The sequence below is a fragment of the Vulpes lagopus genome, chromosome 16, assembly GCF_018345385.1.
Source record: "Vulpes lagopus strain Blue_001 chromosome 16, ASM1834538v1, whole genome shotgun sequence".
NCBI classification, from domain to species: Eukaryota; Metazoa; Chordata; class Mammalia; order Carnivora; family Canidae; genus Vulpes; species Vulpes lagopus.
In genome coordinates this window covers 45392912-45411659 of record NC_054839.1, presented here as the reverse complement: position 1 = coordinate 45411659, position 18748 = coordinate 45392912, and the positions used below count along the sequence as shown (strand labels likewise).

Genomic DNA, 18748 nt, shown 5'->3' with positions numbered 1-18748 from the left:
GCCTGCCTTTCGCCCGGGGCACGATCCTGGAGACCCAGGATCGAATCCCACGTCAGGCTCCTGGTGCATGGAGCCTGCTTCTCCCTCTGCCTGTGTCTGTGCCTCTCTCTCTCTCCGTAACTATCATAAATAAATAAAAAATTAAAAAAAAATAAATTAGTTGATTCTTGCCTTTTGTTTTATCTTATTTTAAGATTTATTTATTTCCATTTTAGAGAGCATGTGAGTGGGGGTGGGGGGTAAGATGAAGGGAAGAGCAGATGAAGAGGGGGAGGGAAAGAAGCAGACTCTCTGCTGAGTGGTGAGCCTGACATGGGTCTCAATCCTAGGACCCAGAGATCATGACCTGAGCTGCAATCAAGAGTCAAGTCTCTTACGTGACTGAGCCACCCAGGTGCCCTGCCTTTCATTTTAAAACATAGTCGTCATCTTTTACAGAAAGTCTTCTCTAACAGGAAGAAGGTGTCCTTTCTCTGAGTTCCTATAACTCTTCTTTTATCTCTAGCTCATTGTGCTGTTATTATTCATATGTCTCTGCAAGTCACCTAAGCTTCACTGAAAGTGAATTTATTGGAGATCAGTGACCATGTTTCTGAGAATCCTTCATGTTCTTGCCTGTATCAGTAGTTCATTCTTTTATTGTTGAGTAGTATTACAAGATAATATGCCATAGTTGGTTTAATCATTTTCCTTTTGATAGACATTTTGGGTTGTTTTTCATGTCTAGTTATTAGGAATAAGATTGTGAACATCTTGGACAGTATTTTTGTGGGCCTATGTTTTCATTTCTCTTGAATAAATATCTAGGAGTAGAGTTGATGGATCATAGGGTAGATTTATATTTATAAGAAATAGCCACTTTATTTCCACAGATGTGACATTTTACACTCTAACAATGTGTGAGACATCTGGCGTCTCTACTATCTCACCAAAATTCAGTGTTTTCAATCCTTTTAATTTTAGCCATTTATGCTGTATGAAATGGTTCTCATTATAATTTTAATATGCATTTTCTTGATGACTAAAGTTATTAAGATATTGAGCCCTTTTTCGTGTGCTTATTGGCCATTTGTATATATTATTTTATGAAATGTCTATTTGAACTTTTTGCCCTCTTAAAAAAATTGGATTGACTTCTAGATATTGAGTTGTAGGAATTGTTTATATGTTCTAAGATATAAGTCTTTTCACAGTGACATATGCTGTGAATGTATTTCTCCATCTTTTTTTGGTTTATTTTATTAATAGTATCTTTTGATATTAGAAATGTTTAATTTTGAGGGCATCTGGGTGACTTGGTCGGGTAGGCATCTGCCTTTGGCTTGGGTTGTGATCTCAGGGTTCTGGAGTCTAAGCCCCGCATTGGCCTTCCCCTTGGTAGGGAGTCTGCTTCTCTCTCTCTCTCTCTCTCTCTCTATCTCTCTATTGCTCCCCCTCCACATCACTCTTTCTCTGTCTCAAATGAATAAATGAAGTCTTAAAAAATGTTTATTTTTAGTGAAGATCGATTTTGTCAGTTCTTTCTTTTATGATTAGTACATTTTATGTTTTGTCTAAAAATTGTTGCCTACCTCAAAAAGTTTGTGAAAATATACTTTTATGATTGCTTCCAGAAGCTTTAGGGTTATACTTAGATATTATATGGCCTAATTAATTTTGGTGTATGGAGTAGGAAAGAGGCTGGTTTATTTGTTTTATTTATTTATTTATTTATTTATTTATTTATTTATTTATCTATTTATTTATTTATTTTTAAAATTTTTATTTATTTATGATAGTCACACACACAGAGAGAGGCAGAGACACAGGCAGAGGGAGAAGCAGGGTCCATGCACCAGGAGCCCGACGTGGGATTCGATCCCGGGTCTCCAGGATCGCGCCCTGGGCCAAAGGCAGGCGCCAAACCGCTGCGCCACCCAGGGATCCCTATTTGGTTTTTTTATACAAATATTCAGTTGTTTCAGTAATATTTGTTAAGATTTTTCTTTCCGTATTGGATTGACTTGGCATTTTGGTTGAAGATCTAGTAACCAGATTGCATCTATATATTTAGATACTATTCTGTTTCATTGTTCTATTGACTTTCCCCATGCCCATATCTGCTGTTTTGTTTAATGAAACTTAAAAGAAGAAATGGTATCAATTAATGTAAGCCCTCATCTTTGCTTCAGTGTAATTTGACTATCCTCAATCTTTTGCATTTCCATATGAATTTTAGAATCAGCTTACTTATTTATTGAACAAAGTGCCCTCAGACTTCTGATAGCTAGAAAATGGTGCAGTAAACAAGGTCCCCAAATCTTCTTAAACTATAAAAATAACTGTACACATGTGAAAATTCTATATAAAAAACATACTTTCAACATTATGTGAAGACAGAGAATTCTAAAACTATCAAATAGCTGAGGATAGAAAGACATCATTAATAAAAACCAGCACCATGTTTCCACACACCATCACTCCAACCCTGTTCTATGTGGGGCTTTGGTGATTCAAGGTAGACCTTGTAAAACTATTGGAAAAGCAGAGGAGATATGAAAATGATGGCTTGAGAATGAATAGGAATGACTACCAGAAAGATGAAATCTACCCTAAATCTGAAAATACTAAAGTAACTTGGCATATTAGGAAAGATATGCAGTTTTAAAGTATGCATATCTTAAAGGAACAGGTTCCAATTGAGGGCCCCAGGTGGGAGATTTAAAGAGATAGGTGCCCTACAGTGAGCCAGGCATGCAACCTACAAAGTATTAGATGCCATATAAAGGAAAAAGTTTGTGATTTAAAGGTACAGACTCTATTTAAAAGATTAAGACTAATGTTAAAGAATAGGGAATTAAAGGATGATCCTTCAAATATATTGCTTCTAGGACAGAAAAAAGACAAAAAGAAAGGAAAAAGCTTCCTTTGGCCATTTGGGTCTTGAAGAGGAAAAGAAGAAAAAGGGAAAAATTAGACTCTTACCAGACAATAGAACCACAAAATTGGAGAATTCACATTCCCCCTACCCTTACATATTAATTTTGTATCCTGCAACTTTACTGAATTTATCAGTTCTAGTAGTTTTCTGGTGAAGTCTTTAGGGTTTTCTATATATTGTATCATGTCCTCTGCAAATAGTGACAGTTTTCTTTTTGTTGTCTGTTTGCTATGGATAGAACTTCCAGTACTCTGTTGAATAAAAGTGGTAAGAGTGGACATCCTTATTTTATTCTGATCTAAGGAAAAACTCTGTTTTCCCCCACTGAGTATGATGTTAGCTGTGGCTTTTCATATGTGGTCTTTATTGTGTAGTGATATGTGTCCTCTAACCCTACTTTGTTGAGAGTTTTTGTCATGAATGGATATTGAATTCCATCAAATGCTTTTCTGCATCTATTGAGATGAACATATGATTTTATCTTTCATCTTAGTTAATGTGATGTTTCACATTGATTGATTTGCAAATATTGAACTACCCTTGCATACCAGGAATAAATCTCACTTGATTGTGGTGAATAATCTTTTCAATGTATTATTGTATGCAGTTTGCTGATATTTTGTTAAGGACTTTTGCATCTATATTCATCAGTGATATGGTTCTCTAGTTCTCTCTTTTCTTTTCATATCTTGTTTTGATATCAGGGTAATATTGGCCAATGTAGTAAATAAATTGTAGAATTTTTTTGGAATACTTTGAGAAGAATCAGTATTAACTCTTCTTTAAAAGTTTGGTAGGATTCACCTATGAAGTTATTGGGTCTTTTGTTGGGAGTTTATTACTAGTTCCATTTCATTGCTAGTAATTGGTGTGTTCAAATTTTCCATTTCTTCATGATTCAGTTTTGGAAGGTTATATATTTCTAGCAGTTTATCCATTTCTTCTGGGTTGTCCAGTTTGCTGACATACAATTTTTCATATTATTTTCTTATAATCTTTTATGTTTTTTTTTGGTGTTGGTTGTTTCTTCTTTTTCATTTCTGATTTTATTTATTTGAATCCTCTCTTCTTTCTCTCTCTCTCTTTTGTGAGTCTGACTAAAGACTTCTCATCTATGGGGGACTGGGTGGCTCAGTTGTTTAAGTGGCTACCTTTGGCTCAGGTCATAATCTCAGGGTTCTGGGATCGAGCCCCACATGGGGCTTTCTCCTGCTTTCTCCCTCTCCTCCCTGCTTATACTCTCTTTCTCACTATCTCTCTCAAATAAATAAAATCTTAGAAAAAAAAAAAAAAAAGGTTTATCATTTTTGTTTATCTTTTCACGGAACCAGCTTCTGGTTTCATTTATCTGTTTTATTGTTTTTTAAGTCTATTTCATTTATATCTACTCTAATCTTTATTTTTTTCCTTCGTTTTACTGGCTTTGGGTTTTGTTCTTCTTTTTCTAGCTCCTTTAGGGATAAGGTTAGGTTGTTTATTTGAGATTTTTCTTGCTTCTTGAAGTAGGTCTGTATTGTAAACTTTCCTCTTAGAAGAGCTTTTGCTGTATCCCAAAGTTTTGGACCATTGTATTTTCATTTTCATATATCTCCATGTAAATTTTGATTTCCTCCTTGATTCCTTGGTCGACTCATTCATTGTTTAGTAGTATGCTATTTAGCCTCCATGTATTTGTGTTCTTTCTAGATTTTTTATTGTGGTTGAGTTCTAATTTCATACCAGTATGGTCTGAAAAGATGAAGAACATTATTTCATTCTTTTTGAGTTTATTGAGACTTGTTTTGTGGCCTAACATGTGATCTGTTTTGGAGAATGTTCTGTGTGCAGTTGAAGATATATTTTTTTAAAGATTTTATTTATTCATGAGAGACACAGAGAGGGGGGAGTGGGCGGGGAAGAGGCACAGTCAGAGGGAGAAGCAGGCTCCATGCAGGGAGCCCGATGCGGAACTTGATCCTGGGACTCCAGGATCATGCCCCAGGCCGAAGTCGGCGCTAAACCACAGAGCCACCTGGGCTGGCCTTAAAGATATTTTTAAATATTAAAGCCATATAAAAATAGTTTTCAATATGTCATAACTTAGGGAATTCTGTACTCATCATGCCTTTTGAGAAGTCTAGTAGATGAGTTTTAGCCAGCCAAATGATGTCTAGGAAACTTCACCAGAAGGTTTGATGGTGAACATTTAAAAACATATAAATATATGCATAAAACTGAAATAAAGATGGGGATGAAGATGAAATACCAATGTAAAAATGTTATATACTGTGACAACATTAGAAATAAAGTAGAAATCAGGAAGAGAGGGGAGAGGGAAAGAGGAAAATAGGCAATAGGTATTACAGAATACCAAAAGTACCTGATAAGCCAGATGTTAACAAGTTAAATGGGGAACCTGGACTCAGGAATTAAAAAAGGTAAAAGTACAAAGGCACTACTAAAACAAAAATACAGAACTTGGTAAAAAAATTTATTTAAACAAAATTAGCAAAGAATACACATCTTGTGGACAAAATGCTAAAAATAAGGAAATACACAATTTATAAAATATGCTAAAATTGAGACCAAATAGATCAGTTATAACAATTAATATAAATGGGCTTTAGTTACTTATTTTTTTACTTGGCTTGCATAACAAAAACCAACTATATTCTATTTATAAGAGAGATACTTTGAAATGATTTAGAATGACTAAAAGTAAAAGGATGGACAAAAGTATCAGTTGGACAAAAGGACCAGTCAAATGGAAACAGTATGAGAACAAGGATAGTGATCTTGATATCAAATATGGTAGAATTTGAATCCATAGGCAACAAAGAAAGCATTAATAACATCTATAAAGTAGAAGTATTACAAACAACAGTCTGATTATACTGCAATAAAACTAGAGTTTGCTAATATAAGTAAAATGTTCTCTTCCATCTGGAAATTTAAAACATCAAATAGTTTCTTAATAAAAGAGAAATACAATTAAAATCATGGAGTTAATCCAGAGAAAAATTGATTGCACTAACCATTGTCATCAATAAAAGTGAAAAAATAAAAATAAATGAATTAAATTTCCAGTTAAAAACACAAAACAAAAAACTAGAAGAACAACAAAGCAAGCCAAAAGAAAGCATAAGGAAGAAAAATAATGAAGATAAAGGCAAAAATTGATGAGAGAGATTAGAAAAACAGTAACTCTAATAAATAAACCAAATTCCTGGCATGTTTTTCTCCCTGGCCACGCAGTAGCTTTTTAAAAGTTGTCAGCTTTATTGATACCATAAAATTTACCCTTTTAAAGTATACAGTTCAGTAACTTTCAGCATATTCACAAAGTTGTACAGTCATCACTACGATGTAATTCTACAATATTTTTATTACCCAAAAAGAAAGCTTGTACCCATTACCATTCTCCCTACCCCTTTTTCTTCAAGCCCCTGGCAACCTCTAACCTGCTTTCTGTCTCAGTGGATTTGCCTATGGATATTTTATATAAACAGATTTATACAATATGTGATATTACATATTTGATTTCTTTCATTTAGCATAATCTTTTTATGGTTTGCTCATGTTGTAACATGTATCAGTACTTCACTCCATTTTATGGGTGAATAGTATTCCATTTGTGGAACTCACCACATTTTGTTTATATCCATTCATCACGTGATGAACTGTACTCTCATGTTTTTGAAGAGTTAGCAAAGTAGGCAAATCATTATCCAACTAATTCAAGGGAAAAGAGAAAACACAAATATATAAAATAAGAAATAACAAGGGGAAATACCAATTGAAACCAAATAAAAAATATCATGAGGCCACTTTGCAAATACTTTTGAAAACCTATATGAAATAAGTAATTTTCTAGGGAAATACAAATTACTAGAGGCAACCCTATTGGAGCTGACCAATGACCATAGAAGCAACAGAGAAAGTTAAAAAGGAATAATCCCCAAAGCACTCGGGCTCAGGTGGTTTTTCAGGGAAATTCTACCAAACCTTCATGTAACATATAATCCTAAATGTTTTGTAAATGATTCCAGAAAAAAAGATGGAAAACTTCCTAATTCCTTTTATGAAGGAAGTATAACACTGAGACTTAAGCCATATAGACAGCACAAAAAACTATAGCAAATGCAGCTAATTAACATTGACGCAAAATTTCTGAACAAATAATAGCAAACAGAATTCAGTACCACATTAAAGAAATATACAAGTTTGGGTAAATACTAAGAAATCTCTTAGTATCACAGAGCATATTAATAAGCCTAAGGGAAACAAATTATATTATCTCCATTGATGCTGATTTTGAAAGCCTTTGAGAAAATTCAGCATTCACTCATTATAAAAACACTCAAGAAAATAGGAATGAAGGGATACTTTTTTTAACTTGATAAGATGTTGTATAACTTAGTCTTAAAGCCTCTACCTTACTTAATGGAGAAACATACAAAATCATTAACAAGTAGTGCCCCCTACTTTTAACTATTCATCATTGTACTGGAGATATTAAGCCAGTGTATTATACAAGATAAGTCAGGGTAAAGAAGCTTTAAAACTGTCTCAATCTGCAGGTGATATAATATACTTCAAAATCCCAGAGAATCAATGATAAAACTAAATCCAACAATAAAATAATTTAGGGAAGTATAAGATATAAACATACAAAAATCAATTCCTTCATACACACAAATTATATAAACAAAAAAATGATGGTACATGTTTAGCATGGAGACAAAGAAGGTTGAATATATAGGAATAAATTTAACAAATGTGTAAAAGCTATATGAAGAAAAAATTTAAACACTCATTAAAGACACAAAAGTAAAATTTGAAAGACATGTTTGTTTTTTAGATGGAACAACTCAACATTATAAGGATGTCAGCTCTCCCCAAGTTAGTTTCTAAATTCAATAAAATTGCAGTAAAAATACCAACAAGTTTATAAAATTAGGCAAGTCGATACTAAAATTTACATTAAAAACATGCACAAATATCCAGGAAAACACTTAGAGAAGAAAAAAATATGCAGGAGGAGGGGAAATAGTCCTACCAAACATTAAGTTATAAAGTCTCTGTAATTGTGGCAGTGTGGTACTGCTGCATGAATAAAAAAAGCAGACTAGTAAATTGAACAGAAAGTCCTGAATTAGACTCAAGTACAAATGGAAACTTAGTATGTGGTAAAGGTAATGTATCAGCTCAATAAGGAGAGAGAAACCCATGTAGTAATTTGAACAGAGAAAATTTAGGATAGAAATTATGAAGTGTAACAGGGTATTAGAGTAATGAAGGCTTATCTAGTATGAAGTAAAGAGAATTCCAAAGAGTATAGGAGTAGCAGATTGAGCAGCTATTATCCTCCTTGGGAGGAAGAACTTCCCCCTGTCTTTAGTGTTGAGATTCAGACCATTTTGAAGAGGACAGTGAATGGAAGTGGAGTTGCTGTGGTTCTGCACCAGCAAAACTTGCTGGAAATCACTTCCTTGCAACTTGTGGAAATTTACCTTTAAGATGTAAGGAAAAGCTGTTCATAAGGGATAGATCTTCCTGCAGTCATTACACTGGGCAACCACCTAGGGATGGTGCTGGATGATACGCTGGCCACTCTGCACTATAGGAGCCTATTGGACAAGCACACCTGAATCATGAAGCAGAACCCTTTTATCTTGCAGTCCCCAGTGTCCTCTACTGACAACCTTAACATGGTGCTGGCTGGCAAAGAAAAAAATACATATAGGGCTCAGATGCATTTTCACGGTTCAGGCAACAAAATATGAATTTGGGACTGAGAAACAGATCACTCACCTAGGCAACATCTCAGAGCAGAACAATGAAGGCTCATCATGAAAGCCTGTTACTTGGGCAACTTGGTAGCCATTTGGAGAAAGATAAAATTATATCCATGTCTTCATACCATACACAGAATTAACTCCAAATTGATTACATAGTCTGCTTGAAATCATACACATAGTAGAAGAAAATGTGGGAAGGGCAATTCACACACAAAAAGAGAAAAATGATTCTTAAACATGCAAATTAAAGTGACACTGGGATATCCTAGAACACCCATAGGGTGGCAAAAATTTTTAAATATGTGACATATTCTGTTGGCAAGATTGTGATGAAACACTCTCCTAAGTTGCTATCATGAATGTAGATTGGTGTAACTATGGTAGAGGACAGTCTTGTCCTGCTCCCTCTCTTCAGCCTGCGAGGCTGAAGGCTGAGAATGCCTTCCAGTGCTTTTTCCTAGTTCTGGTTACTGAGCAACATGAGCATCTCAGCAGACTTCTCTAAATTCTTTAGCTCCACTTCCTGCTTTTAGTAGTTGAAAGTCTGGAGCGTTTAATTCATTATTTAATATAATTGTTAGTGTGGCTTATTTTAGTCTCCCATTTTATTTGTTTACTCTTTATTCCATTTGTTCTTTGTGCCTTCTTTTTCAGCCTTCTTTTTGGTGCAGCATGTAATTTTTAGTGCACTGTTTTGTCTCCTATGTTGACTTCCATTATACTTCGTAGTGCCATTTTAAAAATGGCTCCTTTTCTGGAGATTACAGTGTGAATCTTTACATTATCACAGTCTGCCTTCAAATAATAATACTTCATGAGCAATGTAAGACTTTTACAGCAGTGTAATTTTATTTATTCCTGCCTGCCTGTTGTCCTTCTGATTTTTCGTAGTATTTTTAATTTCACTTTAAACAATCTATAGTCTTAAAGAAATTTGCATATATATGCAAAGGTAGTTTAAAAGATTTTCTATATTGGTAGCACTTGAGTGGCTCAGGTGGTTAAGCCTCTGCTTTCAGGTTAGGTCATGATCCCGGGGTCCTGAGCTAGAGCCCCATGTTGGGCTCCTTGCTCACCTCAGAGTCTGTTTCTCCCTCTCCCTCTGCCTGCCACTCCCCCCTTCTTGTGTGCTCTCTGTCTGTCAAATAAATAGATAAAATCTTAAAAAAAAGGTTTTCTGTATTTACCATTTCAGATACTTTTAATTCTTTCCTATGGTTTCATCTTATATTATTTTGCTTATGACTAATAATTAATGTTAGCATTTCTTGTATTGTGTGTGTGATGAATTCTCTCAGCTTTGATCTAGGAATTTATTTCATTTTCCTTTTTGAAGGATATTTTTTCTGGATATAGATTAATAGATTGACTCTTTCCTTTTTTTTTTTTTTAAATGTGGCTTTATTTTCTCTTTCAACCTTTTTGTGTGGTGGGGAGAGGGGCAGAGGGACAGGAAGAGACAGAATCATAAGTAGACTCCATACCCAGCAGGGAGCCTGACGCAGGGCTCAGTCTCACAACCCTGGGATCATGACGTGAGGCAAAATCAAGAGTTGGAAGCTCAACCAGCTGAGCCACCCAGGTACCCCAAGATGTGGCTTTAAAATGAGTTGTTTCTGAAGAAAAGTTAATAGAAATTCTTATATTTTTCCTCAGTACGTAATGTGTCTTTATTCTCTCACTGCTATTAGAATTTGTTTCTATTTTTTTCACTATCAGTTTGAATGTAATGTGCCTTGCAGTGATTTTCTTTGTATTTAGTTACTGTGAGGTTTGTTGAGCTATTGCATCTTTGGTTTGGTATCTTTGATCAATTTTGGAAATTATGTAGACATTATCTTTTTGTATGTTTTCTCTGCCTTATTCTTTCTCATTTCTTTTTAGGACTCTACTGACACTCCATGTTAGACTTGGTTATCTTGGATTTTCCATTCTGTTATTTTTTAATTTCTTTTTTTTTAATTTAGCTACTTCTTTTTTAACCTATGTTCAAATTCACTAACCCTTTACTCTTTTGTGTCTGCTATAAAGCCTATTTATTGAATTCTTTATGTCTGATCCTGTATTTTTTCATTTTTAACATTTCTATTTTTTTATAATTTACATACTCTTTGAATTTCCTCCTCTCTTCCTGCTTGTTGTTTAATTCTTCCATGCCTTTTTATTTATAGCATAGCCAGTTTCAAGTGCCTACCAGTTTTGACATTTCACTCACCTCTGCTCTGCTTCTACTCTTTTTGTCTTTTGATTGTTGCATCAACTTTTGCTTTATGGTATGCCATGTAATCTTTTATTGCATTGTTCTTATACAAAACAACTGTAGAGAATGAAATAAATAATACTCATTTTCATGCCATTCTAAATCTGGAGTTGTAGGGGTAAGGAGAGATAAGTTAATCAGGTTGGTGGTTATTGTGGCTTTTTTTTTTTTTTTTTTTTTTTTTTTTTTTAGTTTTAGTTTGTGGCAGATCACCAATGGTTCAGGTGCTGTGAGGGTAGGGTCACAACTTTCTCTTTAATAGGACCTGGAAGCCAAACACTGGCAAATTCCAGGAATCTACTCTTGCTTCATAGCTAAGCTGCCAGCTTTAAAACTGTGGGAGTTCTGTTTCTCTCTGTTTAGCTGTATAACTTGTCAGACTCATGATTCATATTCTGCTTTGTATGCCTCTTTCAGCCCTGTTGGGTCTTTCCTGTTAAAGCCTGGAGTGATTTGGAATGGTTACTTTCAGCTCCTGCCTTACTCCCTCTAGTTGAAAACTTTGAGTACCTGGAGATTCAAGAGTGGGGAAGGTAGGGGGAGATGAGAAGTTCTTTTTTCTCTCCCTCCTTGCCTATAGTCATTTGTAGCTGAAAGCCTGGTGTGTTCAGAGGGTACCTCTCAGATTCCCTACTCTGGGCTCATCCTTCTGTGGCTGAAAGTCCAGAATAAATCTGATGGATCTCTCTTTTTCTCCCTCTCTCTCTGTCTTTCCCCCCACCTTCCCCCACATTCTAGCTTTTGGCCAACAATACCTGAGTAATTGGTGAAGACTAGTGTGAGATGGCATATAGTTGAAGACTTGCTTATGACTGGAAATCCTTGGGATTCTAATCTGTGAGGCTAGACTATATGTGGCTATAAAGTCTGTTAAAAGTATGGGTGATTTATCCTTACTCAAAGTGTGTTAAATTCCTCTTACTTTTTACTAAGGATGGAATTACTGTGGATCTCTTCTCTTCTATGAAGGACTAGTCATTTTCCAGAATTTTATTCATGGAAGTTTCTTTGTGGCCTCAGTTCTCTAATGGCTTTAAAAATCGGAGAAGGACAAGCATATGTTCTCATTCATTTGGGGAATATAAATAATAGTGAAAGGGAATATAAGGGAAGGGAGAAGAAATGTGTGGGAAATATCAGAAAGGGAGACAGAACATAAAGACTCCTAACTCTGGGAAATGAACTAGGGGTGGTGGAAGGGGAGGAGGGCGGGGGGTGAGGGTGAATGGGTGACGGGCACTGAGGGGGGCACTTGACGGGATGAGCCCTGGGTGTTATTCTGTATGGTGGTAAATTGAACACCAATAAAAAATAAATTTATTATAAAAGAAAACCTATGAATTTGTAGTTTTCCAGTTTGTTTTGAACAGTTGAGGATAATGGTTTCTTGCTGCTTTTATAAAACTTTCTTTTCTTGCTATTTCTAATTTTATAGAACTTTCTCTCTTCCCCTGAGAAAAATGTGGAATTAATAACCAATGAATCATTCTTCTTTGACTTTAAATTATCCTTATAATTTCCATTAATATTACAAGTTTTTTTTTTAATGTTAAAAAGATCTATTTGTTTATCTTAGAGAGATAGAGCATGCACATGGGAGGGAGGGACAGGGGAAAGGACGAGAGAGTCCCAAGCAGACTCTGCACTGAGCATGGAGCCAGATGTAGGGCTCATGACCCTGAGATCAAATGCTTAACTGACTTCACCAACTAGGCGCCCCAATATTACAAGTTTTGTACACTTGAGGTAGTATATTGATTGTGTCTATTCTTAACTTGAAGTAATAAGAGGTAACTCATTGTCCTGAAATATCACTGAGCAAAGAAAGATTCTATTGTCCTGAAATATCACTGAGCAAAGAAAGATTCTATTGAATGTACCTTGATAATCATGACATGGAGATGCTGAGTTGGAGACTAAATGGTCATGTAGTCCAACTCCTTTATTTTACTTATGGGAAAATATGGCTGTGTTCTAGCTGGCCATAATTCGGTTGAGTGTAATTCCTGGTTATCTGAAGCTATTGCACTTTTATTTGTTTTTAGTGCAATGTTTATAGTCTTTAGATTTCCACTTTGTAATTTTTAGTCTGCTCTGGCTATCTTATTTTTTCAGACTTCATTTGAATTTTAAAATGTTTAGAGAGATAGATTATTTCTCTGAGGTGCTAATTATTTGTATTTGTTTCTCCTGTAACATAAATGAGATTACATATATAAATGGATTTAATTTATGTTGCATTGACATTAACTAAATGTTGATAATACTGTGTATGTAGTGGGTTATTTAATTAGAACATAGATTAGTAGTCATGAATAATGTTTTTCTTTGAGTTATTTTATGCAGCAAAATTGTACTTCTTCATAAAAGTTGGACTTTGATATTAATTTTTAAGATATGAGATTCTAATACAAAAATTTTAGTTTATCTTAATTATAAAAATGAAAAGCTAACCATTTCAGATATGTGGCAAATAGCAATGAATAGCTATTTGTTTAATCAGAGAAAGGTAAAAAATATAAAGTGCAATCTTCTAGGAATAGGTGCCAGCACAAGTTTTGTTTGTTTGCTATTTTTATATTTTTATAAATGACTGGAGAGTGGAAGAGAGGAGAAGAATTTTTAGGTTGCCAGAAGGTATTAAGCTTTTCTAACTGTTAAAATGCTCAATCCATGGGATTAAAGTAGAGCAAGTTCTTTCAATGAGTACATATTTGCCATTAAACTAAATAAAAACTAAATTTTATAAAATAAACTATAAAATAAACTTTTTATTTATTTTATTTTAACAAAATACAGGCCCAGTAAGCCTTTTTCTTCCTTTTTTCCCCCCCTTAGGATTATATTGACCCAGTTATAAGTGGCCTTAGAATAACTAGAGTCTCTATTCCTTTTACAAAAAACATTGAAGAACTATGTGATTTTTTTTTTCTGTATCTGCCATAAATACAGTTATGGAATTGTAAATTTCCTTCCAGTTTTCTTCTTTCATTTACCTCTCTGCTTTATTTTCTTTTGCTCTCAAGTCCTTTATGGTATGACATAGAAGATAGCTTTGAAATCATAAATCAAGACTTACATTGTTCCTAGGGCAAGCTAATAGAATAGTGGAACTTCCTCTAGCCGCTTTTTTACTTAGTTTGCCATTTCTCTCAAATACCATTCCATTGTTTACTAACTGTATAACTTCATGTAGGATAATTAATCTCCATTTTATTTGTAAAATAGAGATAAAATAATATGGGGGATTATTATGACAATTAAATGACATCTAATTAACATAGCTGGCATTTAAAGACAATATTTATTTGTCATCCTTGTTATCTTGTTATCAACATCATCATCTTTATCCTCATCTCAACTTTATTTCCTTCCTTCTGCCTGTTCTGACAATTACCTTCATATTCCCAACATCTTTCCATGCCCCTGCATACTTGGTAATGTCTGGAGACCTTTTTGGTTGTCACAACTTGGGGTGTGCCACTGGCATCTAGTGTGTAGAGCCTAAGAATGCTGTTAAACATCCTACACTGTACAAAGCAGTCCCCTAAGATAAGAATCATCTAACCCAAAATGTTAATATGTAAGATCGAGAAAAAAAAAATGATCACAAGTGTGGAATGCCTTCTTCCCCTTGTGTCTCCCTTCCCCAGCCCCCCTCCCCGCTGCTCCCTTCTGAAGTGTTCCATTCTTTTTCTAATCTGAAGTGATTTTTTTAAAAAGTTCTGCTGTACATCTCTCTTTTGAGATTTCAATTTATCATTTTCTTGTGTCAGATTCATTTTCTTTTTTAGTTTATTCCATTTCCTTGTTAGGTCACATCCTTATGTAGTTTAATTTCCTATGAATGCATGGATAAAAGTAAATTTTCTTGCCCATTCCATATCTGAAATTATATTTATTTTGTCCTCACACCTGAGTGATATTTTGGATAGTTGTAGAATTAGAAGTGGAAATCATTTTTTTTCATAATTTTGAGGACATTAACCATAAAAAGTCTGGTGCCAGGCTCATTCTTCTTTGTTCTTTGTTTTTCCTTCCTTATTTACTGACTATAACCTTTTTAGAGTCCTTTTTTATATCTCTGGTATCCTGAAAATTCACAGTTAAGAATCTGGGTATTTTTTCTTCCATTTATTGTTTTGGGAACTTTTCTTTTTTACTGAGTTCTTCCAGTGTCATTATTTATATTTTTAGCTTTGGGAAATTATCCTTTTTTTTTTCCTTGTTAATTTCCTCTATACTCTTCTCTTTTTAGAACCTATTTTAACTAGATATAGGACCCTCTGGATTATTTCTTTAGCTTCTCTTACTTTTTGGCAGTAAATAAAGCACAGAGATTAATAAAATAACTACTGATGTTGCAAATACCCAGAATTGACTGTTATTAGTTGGTACGTTGACTTTTTTTTTCCTAATAAAAACAGAAATTTCAAATAGTTCTTTTTGATTCACATCTTCAGTCCTCTATCTGTCATTCCTTTTTCAGAAGGAACCCTGCTGTAATTTTTGTATGTATTCTCTAAGGTGATTTAAAAAAACATTTACCTATATGTGTACATAAATAATATGTAGGATTACTTAGTGAATAATTTAAGAATTTATATAGTTACTATTGCACAGCTTATTCTTTCTGTTCTATGTCCATGTTGATATATGTAGATATATTTGTAAGCTCTCTTAAGGCAAGGACTTTGTCTTGCTCATTGTGGAATCACCAGCACCTAGAACAGTATCTGACATATAGCTGGCACTCAATATATATTTCTTAAGTGAATCAACATAGTTTGTTTTTAACTGCTACGTAGTAGAAACTGAGGGAATATACTGCACACTTTATTCACATTTTATTTATCCATTCCCATATGGATTGACAATTTAGATCATTTCTAATTTTTTTTTCTTTTGGGGGTACAGTATACTTTATTGATGGTACATGGCAAGGTAGGGCTCAAGCCCCAAGCCCCTCCCCTTCCTCGGGGTCTAAGATGTAAATCGGAGATCAGGAGATTCTCAGTGTGTTGGGGGATTAAGTTGGGGCAGGGACTCCCCAGCAGCTGAGGGCCTCTCTCTTCCTCTTGTTCTTGCTGGGGCTGGTGGTCCAGGAGGCTCTTACCCTTGAAGGCCATGTGGACCATGAGGTCCACCACCCAGTTGCTTTAGCCGAATTCATTGTCATACCAGGAAATGAGCTTGATGAAATGGTCATTGAGGGCAATGCCAGCCCCGGCGTCAAAGGTGGAAGAGTGGGTGTCACTGTTGAAGTCGCAGGAGACAACCTGGTCCTCAGTGTAGCCCAGGATGCCCTTGAGGGGGCCCTCCGATGCCTGCTTCACTACCTTCTTGATGTCATCATATTTGGCAGCTTTCTCCAGGCAGCAGGTCAGATCCACAACTGACACATTGGGGGTGAGGACACGGAAGGCCATGCCAATGAGCTTCCCGTTCAGCTCAGGGATAACCTTGCCCACAGCCTTGGCGGCGCCAGTGGAAGCAGGGATGATGTTCTGGGCAGCCCCTTGGCCATCATGCCACAGCTTCCCAGAGGGGCAGTCCACAGTCTTCTGGGTGGCAGTGATGGCATGGACGGTGGTCATGAGGCCCTCCACGATGCCGAAGGTGGTCATGGATGACTTTGGCTACAGGAGCCAAGCAGTTGGTGGTGCAGGAGGCATTGCTGACAATCTTGAGGGAGTTGTCATACTTCTCGTGGTTCACGCCCATCAGCAGAAGGAGCAGAGATGATGACCCTCTTGGCCCCACCCTTCAAGTGAGCCCCAGCCTTCTCCATGGTGGTGAAGACCCCAGTGGACTCCACAACATACTCAGCACCAGCATCACCCCATTTGAAGTTGGTGGGATCTCGCTCCTGGAAGATGGAGATGGACTTCCCGTTGATGACAGGTTTCCCGTTCTCAGCCTTGACTATGCCGTGGAATTTGCTGTGGGTAGAATCATACTGGAACATGTACACCATGTAGTTGAGATCAATGAAGGGGTCATTGATGGCGACAATATCCACTTTGCCAGAGTTAAAAGCAGCCCTGGTGACCAGGTGCCCAATACGGCCAAATCTGTTCACTCCGACCTTCACCATCATGTCTCGGGGACACGGCTGGCACTGCACCAGAAGATGCAGCTGTCTGTTGAATGGGGAGGAGCAGAGAGCCCATTTCTAATTTTTATGCTATTTATTATAAACAGTGTTGTGTTGTGAAGCATCCTTATATATCTCTTTGTACTTGTGTTTCAGGTTTGTATCAAGATTGCTTACCTAGAGTTGGAATTGGGTTATAGGAAATAAATTAAAAATTTTTAACTTTTAAAATCATGATTTTAAAACAATTTCTCTTGATATATTTTTGCATTTTGTTTTCCTTTGAGTACTTTGTATCCTGGACCTATAGTTTTATCTTGCTCTTTGAAACTATCAAGCTTTTCTATTTTTTTTTTAAAGATTTTATTCATTCATTCATTCATTCATTCATTCATTCATTCGAGACACACAGAGAGAGAGAGAGAGGGGCAGAGACACAGGCAGAGGGAGAAGCAGGCTCCATGCAGGGAGCCCGACATGGGACTTGACCCGGGTCTCCAGGATCATGCCCTGGGCCAAGACGGCACTAAACCGCTGGTCCACCAGGACTGCCCCTATCAAGCTTCTCAAAATCATAATCTACAGCCCCAGGATCCACTCATGTCTGATGCTTGAAAGAGTGAACCTTTGATTTTAAGTTATTAGCCAGTTTTAACTTCTTTTTAAAAAATAATTTATTGAGATAAATTTTACATAACATAAAGTTAGCCATTTCAAAGTGAACAATTCAGTAGTTCTTTTACTTTATTCTCTCATCTTGTATTTTATTGTTTTACTTCCTGAATGATTTCCTTGACTTTTTCCAAACTTAACTATTGGGTTTTTAATTTTGCTAAATATTTTTAATTTATAGGAACCCCCTTTTTCTTTAATATTTTTTCATGATACCCTACCCTTCTCTTTATGGAGTCTTCTTTAGTGGATGCTTTAATATTTTTCATTATGCTCTGTTTTTCTTTGATCTTTTGACTCTAGGGGAAATAATCAGAGATCCTTTCCCCTTCTGAATTATTTCTCTTTCCTCTTTTTTTTTTTTCTTTTCTGTTTGTTAGTTTTGGTCTCTGTTTCATGTTATATATATATATAGGCTTTTCCCAGTTGTCCCTGGTGTTTGGTTATTAGTTCACAGATTATTTTTTTTAAAGATTTTATTTATTTAATTATGAGAGACACAGAGAGAGAGAGAGAGAGAGAGAGAGAGGCAGAGACACGGGCATAGGGAGAAGCAGGCTCCATGCAGAGAGCCCGATGTGGAACTCGATCCCAGAACTCCGGGATCATGCCCTGAGCCAAAGGCAGATGCACAACCGCTGAGCCACCCAGGCGTCCCTAGTTCACAGATTAAAATGAGCCAGGAGAAAAACTCTGTATACCTGGAAGGGACTCTTATACTAAAAAGCTTTGCTCTGGAGTGACCAAGTGGATTACTTAATAATTCACTTTAGGACTTGTAAATGTTACAGTGGGGTGAGTTTGTTTGTTTTGTGGTATGCAGTGTCCTTATTTGCCATCTTGGTTTTTATTTTTTTATTTTTTTTTATTGGAGTTCAATTTGTCAACATACAGCATATCACCCAGTGCTCATCCCCTCAACTGCCCCCCTCAGTGCCAGTCACCCCAACCCTCCCATCTTGGTTCTTCCTGAAGAAACCATTTGGCTTCTTTAAAGAAAAACCTGCATGTATGTTCTC

General features: G+C 35.8%; 1 protein-coding gene and 1 pseudogene across 7 annotated transcripts in view; one reads left to right on the top strand and one right to left on the bottom strand.

The window, feature by feature from the left end:
• The window catches only part of TDRD3 (tudor domain containing 3), a 162108-nt gene that overhangs the window by 17572 nt on the left and 125788 nt on the right, over positions 1 to 18748 (top strand). The window lies entirely within an intron of this gene.
• Positions 16120 to 17075, bottom strand: LOC121476790 (annotated as a pseudogene).